At 40.6% G+C, this 18,326-nt stretch overlaps 1 pseudogene; it reads right to left on the bottom strand.

The window, feature by feature from the left end:
• Positions 1-236: 236 nt before the first annotated feature.
• LOC112436885 (small ribosomal subunit protein eS28-like) lies at positions 237-665 on the bottom strand (annotated as a pseudogene).
• Between the last annotated feature and the right edge of the window lie 17,661 nt (positions 666-18,326).

Here is an 18,326-nt window from a genome sequence, read left to right as displayed (position 1 = left end):
TGGCCTTTGAGTTCCTTTTCTGAGGCAAAGTAGGGCAACGTGAAGTTATGATAGGGAAACTGAGGGCAGAGGTGAAATTTCAGAATGATTGCTGGGGGAAGAAGTGGACATCTCTAAATCTGGGGCCTCAAAGCTTGTCTGCTTTTAAGAACTGTCTCTCCTCCCATGCCATCTACCCAGATGCAGTTGGATCACCCATGTTCCAATTTTCTCCTCATACAATATAAACACTTCATTTAAGAGCAACAGATATTCCATGCGGGCCAAGTGGTCGACCTATCCAAGACCAAGTAGCAGGTTCCATGTAGCCTGCAAGCCTCTAGCTCTGACCCCAATAGGGTGAGCACATCTCCCTCCCAGCTGTGGCCTTTCATGTTCTTGATTATGGAGTAGCTCAGGAAGTCCATGAATTCCACATGCACCTGTGTGTACTGTCCCTGCTAGTCAGTCCTGCCCAGAACCTTGGTATCACTGGCCAGCTTAACGGGCTGTACATGGCTTGTGTTCATGGTAGTAGCACAGCTGTGGTTGGGCAGAGATGCTGTGTTAGAAATTGACTTACCCTTCTGATCATAGATGTTTGGTTCATCAGTGGGCATCTGATCCAAACTTAGCCAATCCTATTTTCTTGCCTCCCAAGTCAGGGTTTATTCTGCACTAACTAGAGTCCCTCCCCAGGAAATTTGGAAGTAGAAGTGAAAAGAAAATCATCTCTCTTCTTGTGTAAAAATTGTAAATATAAAGATGGAGGATGTTGGTGACTGGAAGGTCTTAGGAGGATCAATATATAAAACCCCTGCTATATTTATTGATGTATACTAATATATTTCACATTAATATGTATTATAATAACACATATTAATATGCATCCAAGCTCAGAACCAACTGAGAGATAGATGCAGGACTCAGACCATTGGAGATCAAGATGTCATATTTAATAAATGTCAAACAAGCCTGGAGATGGTAGGAGAGAATATGATATATTGACCTACTTATGTTCCACCCCTGAATTAAAGAGAATTACTCACCCAGTCATAGGCGCAGCTGCACTAGTGCTGGCTCTCCCAGTAGGGGTCTGACTCTTTAAAACTCATTGCATGGGCCGGGCGTGGTGGTTCACGTCTGTAATCCCAGCACTTTGGGAGGCCGAGGCAGGTGGATCACCTGAGGTGAGGAGTTCGAGACCAGCCTGGCTAACATGGTGAAACCTCGTCTCTACTTAAAAATACAAAAATTAGCCAGGCGTGGTGGTGGGTGCCTGTAATCCCAGCTACTCGGGAGGCTTAGGCAGGAGAATCGCTTGAACCCGAGAGGTGAAGGGTGCAGTGAGCCGAGATCGCACCATTGCACTCCAGCCTGGGCAACAAGAGCAAAACCCTGTCTCAAAAACAAAAACAAAAACAAAAACAAAAAACCCAGAAAAACAAATACTCATTTCCCAAACAGAGAGAAGAAAGGATGCATCTCAGCCACATATATTCCATCTCTTTCTCCAAACCCACAAATCAGCTAAATCACTCCTTCCCTGGGGAGAGGTTGAGGTGTAGGGCTGCAGAGAAAGCAGAGGATGTGCCTTGACAGAGGTGCCTGCACTTGGAAATAGGGGGAAAAGGGGGAAGAGTCCCCTCTGCCCAACGTTGATACTTTCTTACCATGTGAACCAGAGAAGCAGATGCAACTGCAGAGACAGGGAAACAGAAAAACAGAAAGACAGAGAGATAAACAAAGCAAATGAGAATTGTAGAGAAAGTCCTGATAGCATTTGAGTCTCTGGTTCCAGTTCTTCCTCCTGTCTGTGGATTTTTTCCATTTTACTATGTTTCATGAATATTATAACAAAATCATCAGGCTCAGGTCTTGGCCATGTAACATACGGTGATCATATTTTCAGTGCATTTTTCTCCCAGCCATCACCAAATTGGACCATCATCAGAGCCATAGTATTGTCTATTGGGGACTGTCATAGCCTGGGTTCCCCTTAAAGCAGAGCCTGAAACAAATACTGTACCTAACTTGAAGTACTTTACTGAGGAGTGTGATTCAGGAAGGAGGAATGACGGGGGAGAGCTAATACAAAGATGCACTCCTGTTTGCTCACTCCCTCTCACAGGACCGCTGGACTGCCTTGTGAAACTCAGGGCTGCCCAACCAGGGGGAAAGTGGAAAAAGCATTTATCTCATCAAGGGTTTGGCCCTGCCTTTGCAGATTGTTGCAGCCCTCAGTGTCGACAGAGAAGCCCGGGCTAGAGAGCCGGAGACGGCCATGTGCAGAGAGGCCAGGCAATGTCTGATTGTGATTGCAGGAAACTGTTGCCCACACAGAACTGGTTGCCGCAGTAGGAGCTGGAATAAGAGACAGGTGAGGCTGGGAGGATTTCAACGGGTGCCCAAGAAACATCACACACAGAGACCTTCATGATGAAATTGGTTCAACTGACTCATAAAGAAGTAATACACTTGTCTCCTTTAAAAATATACTACACATTTCTGTTTGGAAAGTTAATCTAAAAAATCCCAACACTTTCCTCACTCAGTTTTTAAACAAGCTCTTTTCAGAGAGGCTAAAATAAAATCATTTGTAGATTATTGTTGTAAATATCTTGGCTTTAGTTGTCTTTGATAATATATGAGGCTTCCTCTCCATTCTCCCCACCAGCTCTGCCCTAACGAGTTAAGCAAAGCCTTAAGTCATTCCACATTTACAAAACAGAAGGAGTGTATCTAATAAACAAAAAGCCAAAAGGATTAATATAAGATCCCTGCCCTTGACACAATTGATTAATTCTATAAAATGACTAATAATATAACCAGTAGAATGCCATTTAAGACCTTCCCTCAGCCTAATGGGGGCCCAAAAGAAAGCACATAAACGGGATGTCATGGTTGGAATGTGGAGTATTTAGGATTGATCCTAGACATTCCTCCAGCAGCTTTAGCACCACAGCAATTGTGGATTCTTGCTTAAATAATGTTCCCTTTTGCTCCACTAGATGTTATTGGTTTCCTAACGTTGTTCACCTTTGGGTAGACTTCCCTTCCCTTCCCCCTTTGGATCAGCAACAATTTTTAACCAATTCTTGTATTAAATTCTCTCTGTTTGAAATACTTAGAATGGTTTTTGTTTCCTGGAATGGACACTGATAATACATATACACAGGGGTTTGTGTGTGTGTGAGCACGGGTGTATGTGTTTACATAAGTGTATCTTGTCCAGGTACTGTGTATCCTTTCCTTTTTGCATTGGTGATACCACATTGTTCTTATGATCCTGTCTCTCAATTTTTTTCAATTAATAGTACATTTTGGAAATTTTCCATATCAGTTCATATGAGCTAGCTTCCTCATTGATTCTAAGAGATGCAAAGTATTTCCCTGTTTGGATATCCCATCATTTATGTAACCAGGACTCCACAGGTGAGCATTCAATTGTTTCTAAATTTTTTGCTATTACCAACAATGCTACAGTGAACAGCTTTGCACGTATATGTTTGCATACTTGTTCAAGTAGATTTCTAGAATGACATGGAGTTTCTGGCTTGCTCCAGTTTTAAAAACTGTTTCAAGAAGAAGCCCCTGGTTTGTGGCCTCCTTCTAGTAAGTGGGTCACATATTTGACTTTCCATGTGGGAGTCCTTGCCTTTTGTTTATCAGTACTCCAGTCCCCCAAAGAACTGAGACTCGGCTTTGCTCTTGTTAGTTTCTTACCAGAGACTAAAATCCTGTATCTGAACCTCCTTCCAAGTACCCTGCTTCCTACCTTGCCATCTCCTAGCAGACTTCCCTGATGTCTGCTTCCATATTGAAATATTTCTGTACCTAAATTCCAATTTCCATGCTTTGCATATTGGATACCTGTTAATAAATACTGAATCTCATTGATACCATCTATATCAACTTCAATTTGTTGCCTGAATTTCTGGATAGCGCTTTATCTGCTGAATTGGATTGCTTGTATCTGTAGATGAAATTCTTGAAAACAGACAGAATTGCATATTATTCTTCTTTGTAGCCTTAGGGGCTCTGTCTTATGATAGGGGCTTGCTCCTTGCCATGATGTACTTGTGCATCTGGGAATTATCAAAGATTAGGGGATGTAGTCCTTGTGCATGCAGAATATACTTTAATTAGAAAATGGAATTAAGGATTAGGATAGAAAAAGGAAGTAAAGAGGAGTGCAGAGATAGAGTTTCTACAATTCTCAAGATCAAGTAGATGAAATTCGTGGTGTTTGCATCCTGCTTTCTAGTACTAGAGCCAGAAGAAAGGGAGAGCTCGAATGATTGGAGGATGGAGTATAGGAGGGTCTGAGGTTTGGTATGAAGTTACCAGGAAGGTTATTATAGCCTCTTGGTACTCTGAGATACTGAGGTTGGCTCCTGTTCCCCAAGCCAATAACTCCAGTTACACAGTCACATGCCTGTGGAACAAAACAGGAGGCATTCACAAGCATCTCACTGAAACTTCAGAGGAAGAAAATCCTTAAAAGTATCTATTTAGCAAAAAGTGGTAAATGCAAAAAGCAGACCGCCAATGTTGCCAGTGTGATATATAGAACGTCATTGTTCCTATCATTACATAGTAAACTGCTTGTATTATTTAAAGGAATATAAAAATATCTATGAGGACTTTCATACATTTATTCCCAATTTCAGTCCTCAACATCTTAGTTTTTCCATAAAATCGTAAAGTTGCTAACTGAAAATTCTCCTGCCTGTAGTTTTTCAGGGCTCTCTAATTCCTATAGGCAGAAGGGACTAATAAACACAGGAAGTCTGCCCGGGGAAGGCAGTGGCGTTTTCTGGTGGCAGTAATGCCTGAGATGTGTCTTGAACATCAAGAGTTGAGAGTTTGTCCATCTGACGTCTGATCAGATAAAAGGGAATACTCCAGGCAAGAAAATGTCGAGAACAAAGCTATGCAAGACCAAGAGAGCAACTAAGTTCAGAAACTGCACATAGATAAGTATTGTTGGAATATAAAATAGAAGGGGCAGTATATTCATTATCTATATTTGTATAACAAATTACCACATATTTAGTGGCTTAAAACATCACAGTTTCTGTGACTCGGGAGCCTGGCACGTTTTAACTGGGTCCTCCACTGAGGGTCTCATAAGGCTAAAATCAAGATATTGGCATCCTCTCTTGGAGCCTCAGCTAGGGAGAAATCTTGTTTCCAAGTACCATTGGTTGTTGGCAGTTGTAGGACTTGTGGTTGTAGGACTGAGGTCTGGTTTTCTTGCTGGCTTTCAGCAGGGAACTACTCCCAGCTCAGAGAGGTCGCTCTCGGGTCCTTGCCATGTGGCTCCCTCCAGTTCAGCAATGGAGAAGAGTCCTTTCAGTGGATCCCTCTCTCGATTTGAATCTCTTTGACTTCTGCAACCAGCAGGAGAAAACTCTCTGGTTTTAAGAGGCCCGTGTGATTAGGTTAGGCTAACCTGGGTAATCTTCCTTTCTTACTGTCAACTGATGAGCAAACTTAATTCCACCTGCTATCTTAGAATTCTACCTACCACAGGCAGACTTTTGGGTAATGATGCTGAACAAGGAGCAGTTTTGGATGCCTCGTTTTGAATAGATGTTGACACTTAATGGATATCTACAAGAAAGAAAACTATATGTTAAAGGACTAAAAACTACATAAAATGAAGTCTGTTACTTAAGCAAAACTGAAGTGTTTTGCCTCAAGCAAAGGAGACAAATTCAAATTTTGAAAGTGACAAAGAGAATGGATTTGATTTATCTGTGTAGCAGCTGATGGTGAGCAGAAGTCACAAACAGAGCCAGTACAGTGCTATACAGAGAAGAATTTGAATTTTCCACATTCTTTGTGTTTTTTTTTAATATTAATTCTTGAACCTCACCCAGATCTGTGGATCCAGAATCTCTGGGAGTAGAGCAGGTGGTCTTTAACATAGAGTCAAAACTGCCTCTTGTCTTCATGCCTCCTCCTGTTTATTATGTAGTCAACCTACCACCACCACTGCCATCACCTCCATTACCACTGCTTTGTTATTATGGGTTTCTCTTAAAGGGGACTCAAATCACAACTCAGGCAAAGTTTTATAGAGTCCCTTTGAAGTAAGTTGATATAAAATATTATATGGATATAAAAAGATTAAGTGACTAGGGCTGCTTTTTTGTTTACCCACTGAAACAGGAGATTGTAGACTCATGCTACAACAGGAATGAACCTTGAAGACATTATGTTAAGTGAAATAAGCCCGTCAAAAAAGGGCAAATATTGTATGATTCTATTCATATGAAGTACCTAGAGTAGTCAAATTCACAGACACAGAAAGCAGAAATGATGGCTGCCAGGGCCTGGAAGAAGGGAGAAGTGGAGTTGTTGTTTAATGGGTGAAGAGTTACAGTTTTGCAAGATGAAAAGTTCTGGAGGTGTATGTTGGTGATGGTTACACAGTAATATGGATGTACTTAATGGCTTTGACACAATACACTTAAACATGGTTAAGATGGTCAATTTTATGTTAAGTGAATCTTACCACAATTAAAACGATTTTTAAAAGGGAGATTGTATCAATGTAAAGGTATGAGAGTTCCCTAGTAAGTTTCTTTCCTTGGAGAGTCCTACTGTGTCCTCATAGAATTAAAGCACTTTCACAGAAAAAAAACTCTCAACTCAACGATTTTAAGAACTCAGAGCTTCAGTGATAGGCCACATGCTGGAAATGAGCCTAGCTTTTAGAATACAACATATTTTAATAAATGTGTTTATTTTATTTTATTTGTTTGGTACAGATTATTAACCACTTGACTAGATTGTGATACAGAAAGAAAACACAATCACCAGGACTTGTTTTCAACAGGCAAGTCTTCACAGAGTGATAATAGGTTATCTATAATAGAACCCTTTCATCCCCTAAAATAAATGTCCAAATTAATATTAATATCAGAATGTCAAATTCCATCTACCTCCATGTTCATGTCTAGGCCCTGGGTTTGCCTTGTTCTACATATAGAATGTGGCAAGAGCTGAATGTCAAACATATTCGGAATCCAAATACTGTTGCACCTACAATGCTGTGATTTTTTCACTTCTAGAAGAGCCTCTATTTTATAGTCTATTTGTAAACTGTAGATTAATCTCTTCTTTTTCTAAACCCTTATTGCTCAAATTCTCATATGTAATATTAGTTTTGAAGATTTTTATCTCCAAAGCAACTTTTAAAATTCATGTGAGCATAGTATTTGAGGTTTCATTCTTCCAGAAGCCATCAAATTACACATAGAGATTCCCTTTACTGTGCTTCCCCCATTCATCTTTACAACACTCTGAAAGGTTTTTCAGTCAAGAATCTCATTTCATTGGGTTACATGTGCTCTACAATAACCTCTGTTTTTTTATATAACAGTAACAAAATAGCACCAGTATTTTTTTTTCAAATCATGAGCAGATCCGAGAAAGACACAAGTAAAATTTTGCACTCTTCTTTTGGGAATCCAGATCTAAAATATCTACTAAAAGTAAATTAAAAGTTTACATAAGATCCAATACGTATATAAATGATGACACTTGTTTGTTTCTGAGGCAGGCATTTAGAGACATATATTTTCTGATAATTATGTAGGCTCATGTGTAATCCTGCTGTAGCCGTAGAAGCTACTGATTATCCACCCTTAAGTCAGAAAGACTGCCGTCTATGAGTGAAGTATGATATCGTGGTTAATTGCAAAATGCTAACAGCACTACCAGAGGCCCAATTTGTCACCGCCCACAGGTCTACCTTGTGGGTTTCCAGGCCACAGTCTGCACTGCTTCTCCAACATTATCGTGAGGCTGGCCATATTTGGCTGTTATCTCTGCTGAGTGTTTGATCACCATGACTCTGCATGTGTCTGTGTGGACATGATAGAAAATTAGTCCAGGCATGAGGCACTTGAGAATGTTCTGTTCACAGACCACAAATTTTAATGAAGCATATAACCTGAACTTGGGTTCTGTTCAATTATTTGCCTCCTCAGAATTGCTTACCTTTGTGGAAGGTTGTTAGCAGTTACAATTCAATAGTTTCTTTTTTCTTATTTTTTTCCTCCTTGGTACATGTCTAAGATACTGATTTCATTTTAGTTCTTATTGGTAACCATAATATTATAGTCTAGTTATTTCCTGCCTGATTGTGGAATGCTTTTTTTTTTAACAAAATTCTTCTCTTTAATATTTTCTATTTGCTACTAAGTTTAACTTTTTAAATAATATTATTTTTCCTTAGATATGTTTCTGTTTTAAGAAGCCAAACTGTTACTTATTTCAAAAAACTCTGCCATATATTAAACTAAAACATTATTTTTCTTAATCTATGTGAATAAGAAATTACATTATGATCTTATTAAAGGGAAAGTGTTTCTATTAATAAATTTCAAAGGTAAAAGGAACCATTTGGAAGCATGTTAAACTGCTAGCATGACATCATATGTATTATATTATCAACAGTTCATGCTTGACAACTCAACCTGATAAGCTTGGTTGGATAACACAGCTAGTTTAACGTAAGAAATAGAGTAGGTCAGCCACGTGCGGTGGCTCGTGCCTGTAATCCCAGCACTTTGGGAGGCCAAGGTGGGTGGATCATGAGGTCAAGAGTTCAAGATCAGCCTCACCAACATGGTGAAACCCCATCTCTACTAAAAATACAAAAATTAGCCTGGCGTGGTGGTGCGTGCCTGTAGCCCCAGCTACTCGGAAGGCTGAGGCAGAAGAATTGCTTGAACCCGGGAGGCAGAGGTTGCAGTGAGCCAAGATCTGCACTCCAGCCTAGGCAACAGAGCAAGACTCCATCTCAAAAAAAAAAAGAAAGAAAGAAAAAAAAATAGAGTAGGTCAACCTTTCCCAAAATATATATGCCATAGAACCCCAGTTCCATAAGATATTCACAGGCATTATGCCTCAAAATGTTCTTGTATTCAAAAAATTTTGGAAGCAGTGAGTTAAAGTAAACAAGCTTATTTACAGTATGACTTTTAAGAATCTTTCAAATGCCAGTGTGCACTGTGGAGCTCTAAGAGTCAGATATAGCATGCAACATCTCCAGCGTGTGTGTGCGTGTTTCAGAAAATCTGATAGGACTGGTATTCTTTAAAACACACTTGGAGAAATACTGAAATACCAGAGGAACTCTTGACCTAGAGAATAGTCTGACATGGTATACATTAGTTGATGCAATTTCCTAAAATTTTGTAGTGGCTTTCTAGGGGTCATGCTGAAAAACTTTGTAAAAAGTCTTGAGGTCCTAAACTGTCCATTTAATTAGTTAGCTTCATGTCATTATTTATTTATTTATTAGAGACAGGTCTCGCTCTATTGCCCTGGAGTGCAACAGGCTGGAGTGGAGTGGCATGATCATAGCTCACTGCAACCTCAAACTCCTGGCCTCAAGCAATCCTCCCACCTTGGCCTCCCAAAGCACTAGGATTACAGGTATGAGCCACCATGCCTGGCCTTCATGCCATTATTTAGATAAAGGCAGGTGAGACATGAAGATGTGTAGCCCATTTTGGGGTGGGGACACCCTAAAAGTCTATTAGTCAGACTTCATGTTATTTTGCAGCTGGGACGCCTTCCTGACTGTATCAACATTCTGTCTTGCTTGGGAAAGGGCCACTGTGGAAATAATACACCTGTGTAGCAGGTAGACTGAAATCAGATGTGTCTAAACATTTTTTTGGCAAAACAGTGGGATGAACTTTCCAGAAGCACATTTTCCTAAGCCCTGAAAGGCCTCTTGAAGAAAACTCATCCTGGAGAAAGCGGATGCTAGACGTTATAAGAGTTGGACTCAGTAAGAAAATGTTGGTAGTTGGAGGAGGAGGGAATCTTATGGAAACAACATTGATATCAATATTAAATGTCAAGTCCTAATATTCAAATTTGTTTCCTGACCCAGACAGAACCCACTGGACTTATATTAGGTAATTGGGAAGAGGAGGTCTGTAAAGGAAATATTAAAGGAGATACTTAACTTTGTATAACTCACAGGACTAGATCAGCTTTCCACCTCCTCTAAGAGTGTTACACATAAGAAGCCCCTGCTTTGTAACAGAACAGTATAAACTTTTGGCACCTCAAAAACTCTGTGCATCAGCTGTCTTGGGAGGTGCTGAAGCCCCAGGAAGCTGGTGGATGCCAAGTGTGAGGTGGTGGTACCCAGTGGAGAAAGGTTTGCAAGGGCATAAAAGACATTCTCTGAGGACTCACAGAAGTTTCTGAAGGAACCTTTGCAGGGGGACTCATAGGTAGGCTGGTTGGGGCAGAAGTTCATTTATCCAAAGGAGTTGGGTAACTGCCATTAATGTAACCCCATTGATACCTACAGGTCTATGGTAATTTATGATACAGAATGTGCAGAAGTGTTAGCCACACACTCAGCTTTTGCCCTTTCATACCAGCGTCCACTGGGCAGGGATCTTCAGGGCCAAGAGCTAAAACACTTAGCTGGACTTGTGACAGAACTTCAGAAGCATCTTCTACTCTCATGTGCATTCTCTATACTTTCTGTCTTGCAGCATAAGGCACAGGCTGTATGTGCCATCTTAGGCGACATCTTTGATTCTAGAATTTTAAGAGGAAATAGAGTAAGGCCAAAGAGAGTGGGATTTAGATGTTTGCTGTTTAGAGCTGGTCACAGGCTTAGGAAGACAGACACTGCTTCTGAAGGTATCTGTGTTCTCCAGTCCAGTGCAACAGGATAGGAATGCAGATAAAGATGCAAGAAGGAAACTCTAGCAAAGTGTGTGTTTGGCTAGAATAACTCCGTGCATTTTATTTCTTGTAAACCATAGTACAGCAATAAGCAATAGACAGGATTTGGATTTACCTAATCTAAATTATTGGGGAAACAATAATATAAACTCAGAATCTAAAGGGAGAAAAACTGAATTGATTTCTCCCTCCTTCTGATCCCTCCTCCTACCTGCCCCCAGCCCACACACAGAAGCCATTCCTGAGCATTCATCTGCCCAACTCAGGAGTTGAGCCTCTTTAAAAGGAGGGAGGGGGACAGACTTTGTGGGGAAGACCAAGAGCTATAAAGAGAAGCCCAGGGCCTTGAGACTCTTGGTCCTGCATTTGCTAGCTGCCTAAATGTGGGTAAGTCACCCTGTCTTTAATTCTTAGCTCCCTCATTTGTCAAATGCTGCACTATCTACCTCAGAAGGATATTGTGAGGAACAAATAAGATATATGCACAATAGAGCACTTTGTAAACAGTAAAGTGCTGCATGGATGTTTTGCCTGTATTATATGTGCAGAGTATGGTAGCATCTGAACAGAGTATGTAGAAGAGACCAGAATTTAGAGTACTGCTAGGTGATTCTGGCAGGGATCATGATCAGAAAGACCATGGATGAGTCCAGAGAAATGCTCAGGATTGGAAGGATGAGCTGGATATTGAGACTCAGGAAGGCTACACATTGAGTGAAGGGCAGGGATGTCTTAAGCAGGGTGGAATCAATCATATTTTTATTCTGCAAAGAACGTATTGGTTCAAGAAGAGAACAAATATTATATGATTTCACATATATGAGCTACCTAGACTAGGCAAATTAATCGAGACAGAAAGTGGCATAGAGGTGACCAGGGGCTGGGGTGAGGGGGAAATGGAAAGTTAATGTTTAATGGATACAGAGTTTCTGCCTGGGACAATGAAAACTCTGGAAATGGATAGTGGTGATGATCATGCAACATTGTGAATGCACTTATGACACTGAGTTATACACTTAACAATGGTTAAAATGGTAAATTTTATGTTATGCATTTTTTTTTTTTGGCAGAGTCTCACTCTGTCACCCAGGCTGGAGCGCAGTGGCGCAATCTCTGCTCACTGCAACCTCTGCCTCCCGGGTTCAAGCAATTCTCCTGCCTCAGCCTCTCGAGTAACTGGGACTACAGGCGCATGCCGCCACACCTGGCTAAGTTTTTTGTATTTTAGTAGAGATGGGGTTTCACCGTGTTGCCCAGGCTGATGGCGAACTCCTGAGCTCAGGCAATCTGCCTGCCTCAGCCTCCCAAAGTGCTGGGATTACAGGCATGAGCCACTTCACCAAGCTCATATTTTAAGACCCCTCAGAAATACTGGTTCAGAACTCAACATTTCAAAATTTCTAACATGTAAAAGCAATAATAGTATGATAGCTATGAGCCAGGGCTGTAGAAATACACAGAATTGGGTCCAGGGTCTTCCATCATCTAGCTATGTGAAGAACCTTATCAAAGCTACATAGGCTGGGTGTGGTGGCTCACACCTGTAATCCCAGCACTTTGGGAAGCTGAGGTGGGTGGATTGCTTGAGCCCAGGAGTTCAAGAGCAGCCTGGGTAACATGGCAAGACCCTGTCTCTACAAAAAAATACAAAAAATAGCTGGGCATGGTGGCATGAACCTGTAGTCCTAGCTACTTGAGAGGCTGAGCTGGAAGGATCGCTTGAGCCAGGGAGGTTGAAGCTGCAGTGAGCTGTGATCACACCACTGCACTCCAGCCCAGATGACAGAGTGAGACACTGTATAAAAATAAAAATAAAAATAAAAATAAAAATAAAAAATCTTAAAAAGCTGCATGTTAGTGTCTGTAAAATGGATATACAAACAGATCCTGGCTCCCAAGTAATTTGAGGGTTAACATAATGTAGCAGAATCCCTAAAACATAGTAGGTCCTCAATAAAAATTCACTGGTAGCAACAATGGTAGTGAATAGAAGACCCTGTTCATATTTATGTGCTGTGTATAGGCAGACAGGGCTCACAAGTCTGAGCTTGCCCCGGATGAAAAGGTAGAGTTGAAAATTTGCAATTGCTCCTGACTAAAGTGGGAGCAGAGGGCATAAGCTCCCCAGGATGCTCTTGGAGAAGGGAATAAATAGAGAAGATGGTTGAGGCCTGCAGCTGGGAGTCAAGGATAATAGAGAGTGGTTTGCTCCTAAGTAGGGGATTCAGGTGGCTAAAAGAAGATAAGGAGGATCTCTTTGTCCTGTTGCTTCCAGTATTTCACTTTGGGTGCTTTTAAATGTTTTATAGAAATAAAAAGGAGGGAGGAGGAGAGGGATAGAGGGAAGCTTCCCGTCTTAGTCTATTTGCTGACACACACACAGGACCTTCTTATACATCTGATGACGTTTACCAACTCTACTGGGACGGCAGCTCTGGCAGGAGGGTGGGCTTCTCTCTATTTGAATGGAGCTCCCTAGGGAGCACACATAGGACACAAAACCCTTTATTCTGCTTCAGGAGGGTAACTGGAGCTGATGAGGAGAAGTTAGATTGGAAAATGGAAATGAATTTAGTTAAGTATTTAAAAAATGTTTCCGCCCAGAAATAAAATGAAATCTGCGTTTTTCAGTCCACTAAATAATAGCTTTCCTTTAGCAGATTTCTATGTCTAGAAGTCACATATGATCACTGATTTTAAAAGACACATTTTACTTGCCAAATAGAACTGAGAAGAAGCACCCTTCTCCCAATCCTTTCCTCGGAGCTGCAGCCACTATGTCTTCGCCAGTCAATGGGGTGGCTGTGTTGGACCTTTTGATGAATGGCCAACCTATTTTTCCAAAGTAGTTGTACCATTTTGCATTTCTACCAGTGATGTAAGAAAGTTCTAATTTCTCCACATTCTAGCCAAGACTTGTTACTGTCTTTTTTTTTTTTTTTTTTTTGATGGAGTTTCACTCTTGTTGCCCAGGCTGGAGTACAGTGGCACGATCTCGGCTCACTGCAACCTCCACCTCCCGGGTCAAGCAATTCTCCTGCCTTAGCCTCCTGAGTAGCTGGGATTACAGGCGCCTGCCACCACACCCAGCTAATTTTTTGTATTTTTAGTAGGGATGGGGTTTCGCCATGTTGGGCAGGCTGATCTCAAACTCCTGACCTCAGGTGATCCTCCCACCTTGTCTTCCCAAAGTGCTGGGATTACAGGCAGGAGCCACCGTGCCCGGCCTGTCATCTTTTTTATTATAGCCATTCTACTAATATGAAGTGGTATCTCAATATGGCTTTGATTTACATTTCCCTAATGACTAATGATGTTGAGTGTCTTTTCATGTTTATTGACCTTAGGTCTTTTTTTTGTTTCGGAGAAATGTCAATTCAAGTTCTTTGTCCATTTTTAAATTGGATTTTTTTTTTAACCTTAAGTTGTAAGAACTCTTCCTATATTCTGGATGCAAGTATCTTAGTGGACATGGGATTTACAAATATATTCTCCCATTGTGTTGGTTGTCTTTTCACTTTCTTACACATATATTTTAAAGCAAGAACTGAGTATAACTTTACACATCACATTTAAGAGTATCATCATTCATGAATTAGGTGAGGTGGAGAAAAAGTTGAAAGCCATAAAAAATGGCTGATGAGAGTGTCAGTGTTTAACCTGGAAAGGAGAAAAGTAAGGAGATATGTACCTCAATATTTAAATATAAAGCACTGCCATGCAGAACAGAGAAGGCATGATATAAGTGACTCCAAAAGGGAAAACTGGTACCAAATGGAAGTTCTAGAGCAGATTTGGATTCAAATTAAGTGATTTTCTTAATCTTAGAGTTTTTGTTTTTTTTTTTAACGAAAGTGAGCTTTCATAAGAGCTCTCTACAATAGAAGCATTCAAGCAAAAACTAAATGCAAAAACTGAATTATATATCTCAACAATGTGGCTGGAGAGAATGTGCACTCTATAGGAAGTTAAACTAGACAATCTCCTGATTTTCCGTCTAAATTCTTTTTTTTTTTTTTCTTGAGATGAGGTCTCCCTCTGTTGCCCAGGCTAGAGTGCAGTGGTATGATCTCTTCTCACTACATCCTCCACCTCCTGGGTTCAAGCAATTCTCCTGCTTCAGCCTCCCGAGTAGCTGGGATTATAGGCACCCGCCACCATGCCTGGCTAACTGTTGTATTTTTAGAGACGGGGTTTTACCCTGTTGGCCAGGCTGGTCTCAAACTCCTGACCTCAAATGATCCACCCGCCTCGGCCGCCCAAAGAGCTGGGATTACAGGCATGAGCCACTACGCCTGGCCCTTCTGTCTAAATTCTGTGCTTCTATTACATTACACATTTTCAAAAAAGATAGCATTGGTCAATATACAAAGTTTTTTTTCACTTAATCGAGCTGTTAGAATTTTGAATAGTCATGTTAAGTTATATTAAAAAGTAACTATTTCAAGGGAAAAAATTGGTAGAAACCATTCTAGAAATACTGCTCTAAACTAAGAAAGTATAAAGGTTTTAGTATCCCAGTAAAAACAATGTTACATAACTAATAATGAAGCATTTCATAGTACAACTGTTCCTATCATGTGTTAATAAATAACTCAAACAAAAATAAACATGAATCTTGCCCATTTAACTTCAATTTTTCTCTTTCAGCTATAGAGGTTAGATCCAAATATCTTCATAGAGCAATATTACTCCATTCTCCTTCTGTGGTTATGGCAGGTAGAAGGAAATTGCTAAATTGTTCACACAGCATAATAGCCAGAGAATACAATTTCTAGAAAACATTGGTTAAACTATTTCCTGGCCCATGGTACAGAGAATAAAAGAAAAATTCCTTCAGACACAGAGCTTAATGTAAAGAGCTTGAAGCACAAAAAAAGGCCAGCAAAATCATTGTTCATTTCCCTTAGAAAATATACAAAGCCTAGAAATAAAGTCCAAGAGAAAATTGAACATGAAAAAGAAATCCAAGGATAATTATTCTTACTACTATAAAGCTGGCTTAGCAATAACCAGTCAGTCACTTGCTCAGGGCAGCTGAGAATTTACACCAGATGAAGGAATAATAAGGAATTTTGGCTGGGCATGGCAGCTCATGTGTGTAATCCCAGCACTTTGGGAGGCCGAGGCAGGTGGATCACCTGAGGTCAGGCGTTCGAGACCAGCCTGGCCAACATGTTGAAACCCCATCTCTACTAAAAATAAAAAAAATTAGCCGGGCTTAGTGGCAGGCACCTGTAATCCCAGCTACTTGGGAGGCTGAGGCAGGAGAATTGCTTGAACTTGGGAGGCAGAGGTCGCGGTGAGCCTAGATCGCACCATTGCACTCCAGCCTGGGTGACAGAGTGAGAGTCTGTCTCAAAAAAAAAAAAATAAATAAAATACAAAGTAAGGATTTCTGACTATTTTATTCTCATGGGAAGCATTGACTGGTTGAAACAAAAGCAAAAATTAGTAAGTGTTTTAAATTTATTTTCATTTTTGCATAAGAAATATCTGGGGACAGGAAAAAATAAAAATTAAGGGACTCAATAAGAAAGAAAAGAAGATCCAAAAACAGAGTGTGAACTACTATAGATCATTTCCATGGCTTAGAAGGAGATTCACCAGGTATGTTAAAATGCACAACAAAAATAGAAATAGTAAGATGAAGTTAGAAAGAAAAGTTATCATAATCATGCAAAGTAATTAAAAATAACAGACAAATGCAGCAGTACTCATTACAAATTGATCAGAGGGGAAAAAATTTTTTTTAAAAATACTTACATGTAAGAAAATATTTGTTGTAGGAAATATTGATTTGGAGGAGAAAGCCCAGATAGTAGAAGAAGAGTTACATGAATCAGAAAAGAGCGCAGGCCGGGCGCGGTGGCTCACACCTGTAATCCCAGCACTTTGGGAGGCCAAGGTGGGCGGATCCTCTGGGAGTGACCACTCCCAACCTCTCTCCTTGCCTGCCTCCTTTTGGCAGGGTGTGTCATCAGTTGGGTCCTCAGGGAAGCAGACGTAGGAAGTTGAGAGTGCAAAAGATTTACTGGAGAATAAGACCTCTTATTCCCACCTCCAGTGGGAATAAAAGGGAAGAGCTGGGATTGGCTAGGAGAGCCATCTTACTGAGATGCAGACCTAACAAAGTCTCTTCTGCCCAGCAGGAACTCCAGATCAAAGCTTGTCTTGAGAGGAGCCCACCTTTGGGCAGAAAGGGCTAGACCCTTGGACCACAGTCTTGCTTAGTCATGGGTTAAGGCTACCTAGAGAAGAGAAAGAAGTGCATGACCTTGACTCAAAAGCTGAGGTGGACCTGCAGAACTGAATAGTTGGAGGTTGTCAGCTAACCATATTCCTCGTAGCTGGGCATGAGTCTTCCTTGGCTGGAGTTCTGAATGCTACACATTCCCATGTCTGCCACACAGTTCAATGCCTCCAGGTATTCACTCCAAATCATCAGACATGCCTCAGCATCACTTTGCCCCACCATTTCAGCCAAACTGACCCCTGACCCAAAAGAAGAAAGTCTGAGGCCTGATTTTTGTATCCTCAAGTCTTCCTCCAATACTGACCTCTCCCTCTCCCCACGATGACTCACCATGAGAATGTCCATGCCATTCAGAGGAAACCCTAATGCCACCCACAGAGGGTGCATGGCCTACAGCCCTCATAAAACAATTACACAAAATTCTAATACTGATATATTCCTCAAACATGAGTTGTTCTGTTTTGAGAAGTACCACATGTGGCATATCAACAGCTAATCCAAAGGGCAGTCTGCCAAACTCAGTAAAGATGCTTATCAGTCTCTTCTTTTCAAAGGGGTCATAACCTTGGAAACTAGTTGCATCCAGTGATGCCTTATTAGATGTAAATGGGCTTTGAGAGTCCCTTTCTATGTCAATGCAAGAAATTATCCATATAGTGCCAAATATTTATGGGTGTATGAAAACATTCTTGACTGAATTTCTCACTTTTCTTTTAAATAGAACTATCATGTACTTTCAAATAGTGAGTAATCAGCAGGAACAAGCCAAAGTTTAAAGAAGAGAGCATTTAAAGCACTTCCTGATTTTCTTCTTCATAGTGTATATATTTAATATGGTTAGTACTGTGCTCAAAGACAGATTTTTTTCCCGAAAAGTTAATTGTAAGACATTTGTTTGGAACTCAGTCCATATTCCCATTGAAATAATGACACTCTACTTTTCTGGGTGAAGGTAAAGTTCAAGTACCTGGAACTGTAAGAAGTTACCTTTTCTTCTACTATAAAATATACTTAGAGATATAATGCATAGCAACACATTTTTAAGTAAATGGATTATTCACCTCCCTTCACAATACTATTCAACATGGTTACTTAAAATATAAAAAAGACCCAACAATGGAAACAGAAGCTGTCATAAAGGAGGAGGGGACCAAGGGCTTGGAGGATGGATATGAAAAATAAGGCTGAATAAGTTTCCCCACTTCTCATTTTCAATTTTGATTTTTCTGTTTTTCACCATTTCTTAGTTTCCCCGGTCCCTCTCAATTGCCTTACAAGCACACAACCAGGCTGGCGGACATGGTGGAAAGAGCAGTAATGAAAATTTCCCTGCTTTTTTCTCTTCCTCTTT

Source organism: Pan paniscus, chromosome 14, assembly GCF_029289425.2.
Source record: "Pan paniscus chromosome 14, NHGRI_mPanPan1-v2.0_pri, whole genome shotgun sequence".
Taxonomy (NCBI): domain Eukaryota; kingdom Metazoa; phylum Chordata; class Mammalia; order Primates; family Hominidae; genus Pan; species Pan paniscus.
This window is presented reverse-complemented; position numbering and strand designations above follow the sequence as displayed.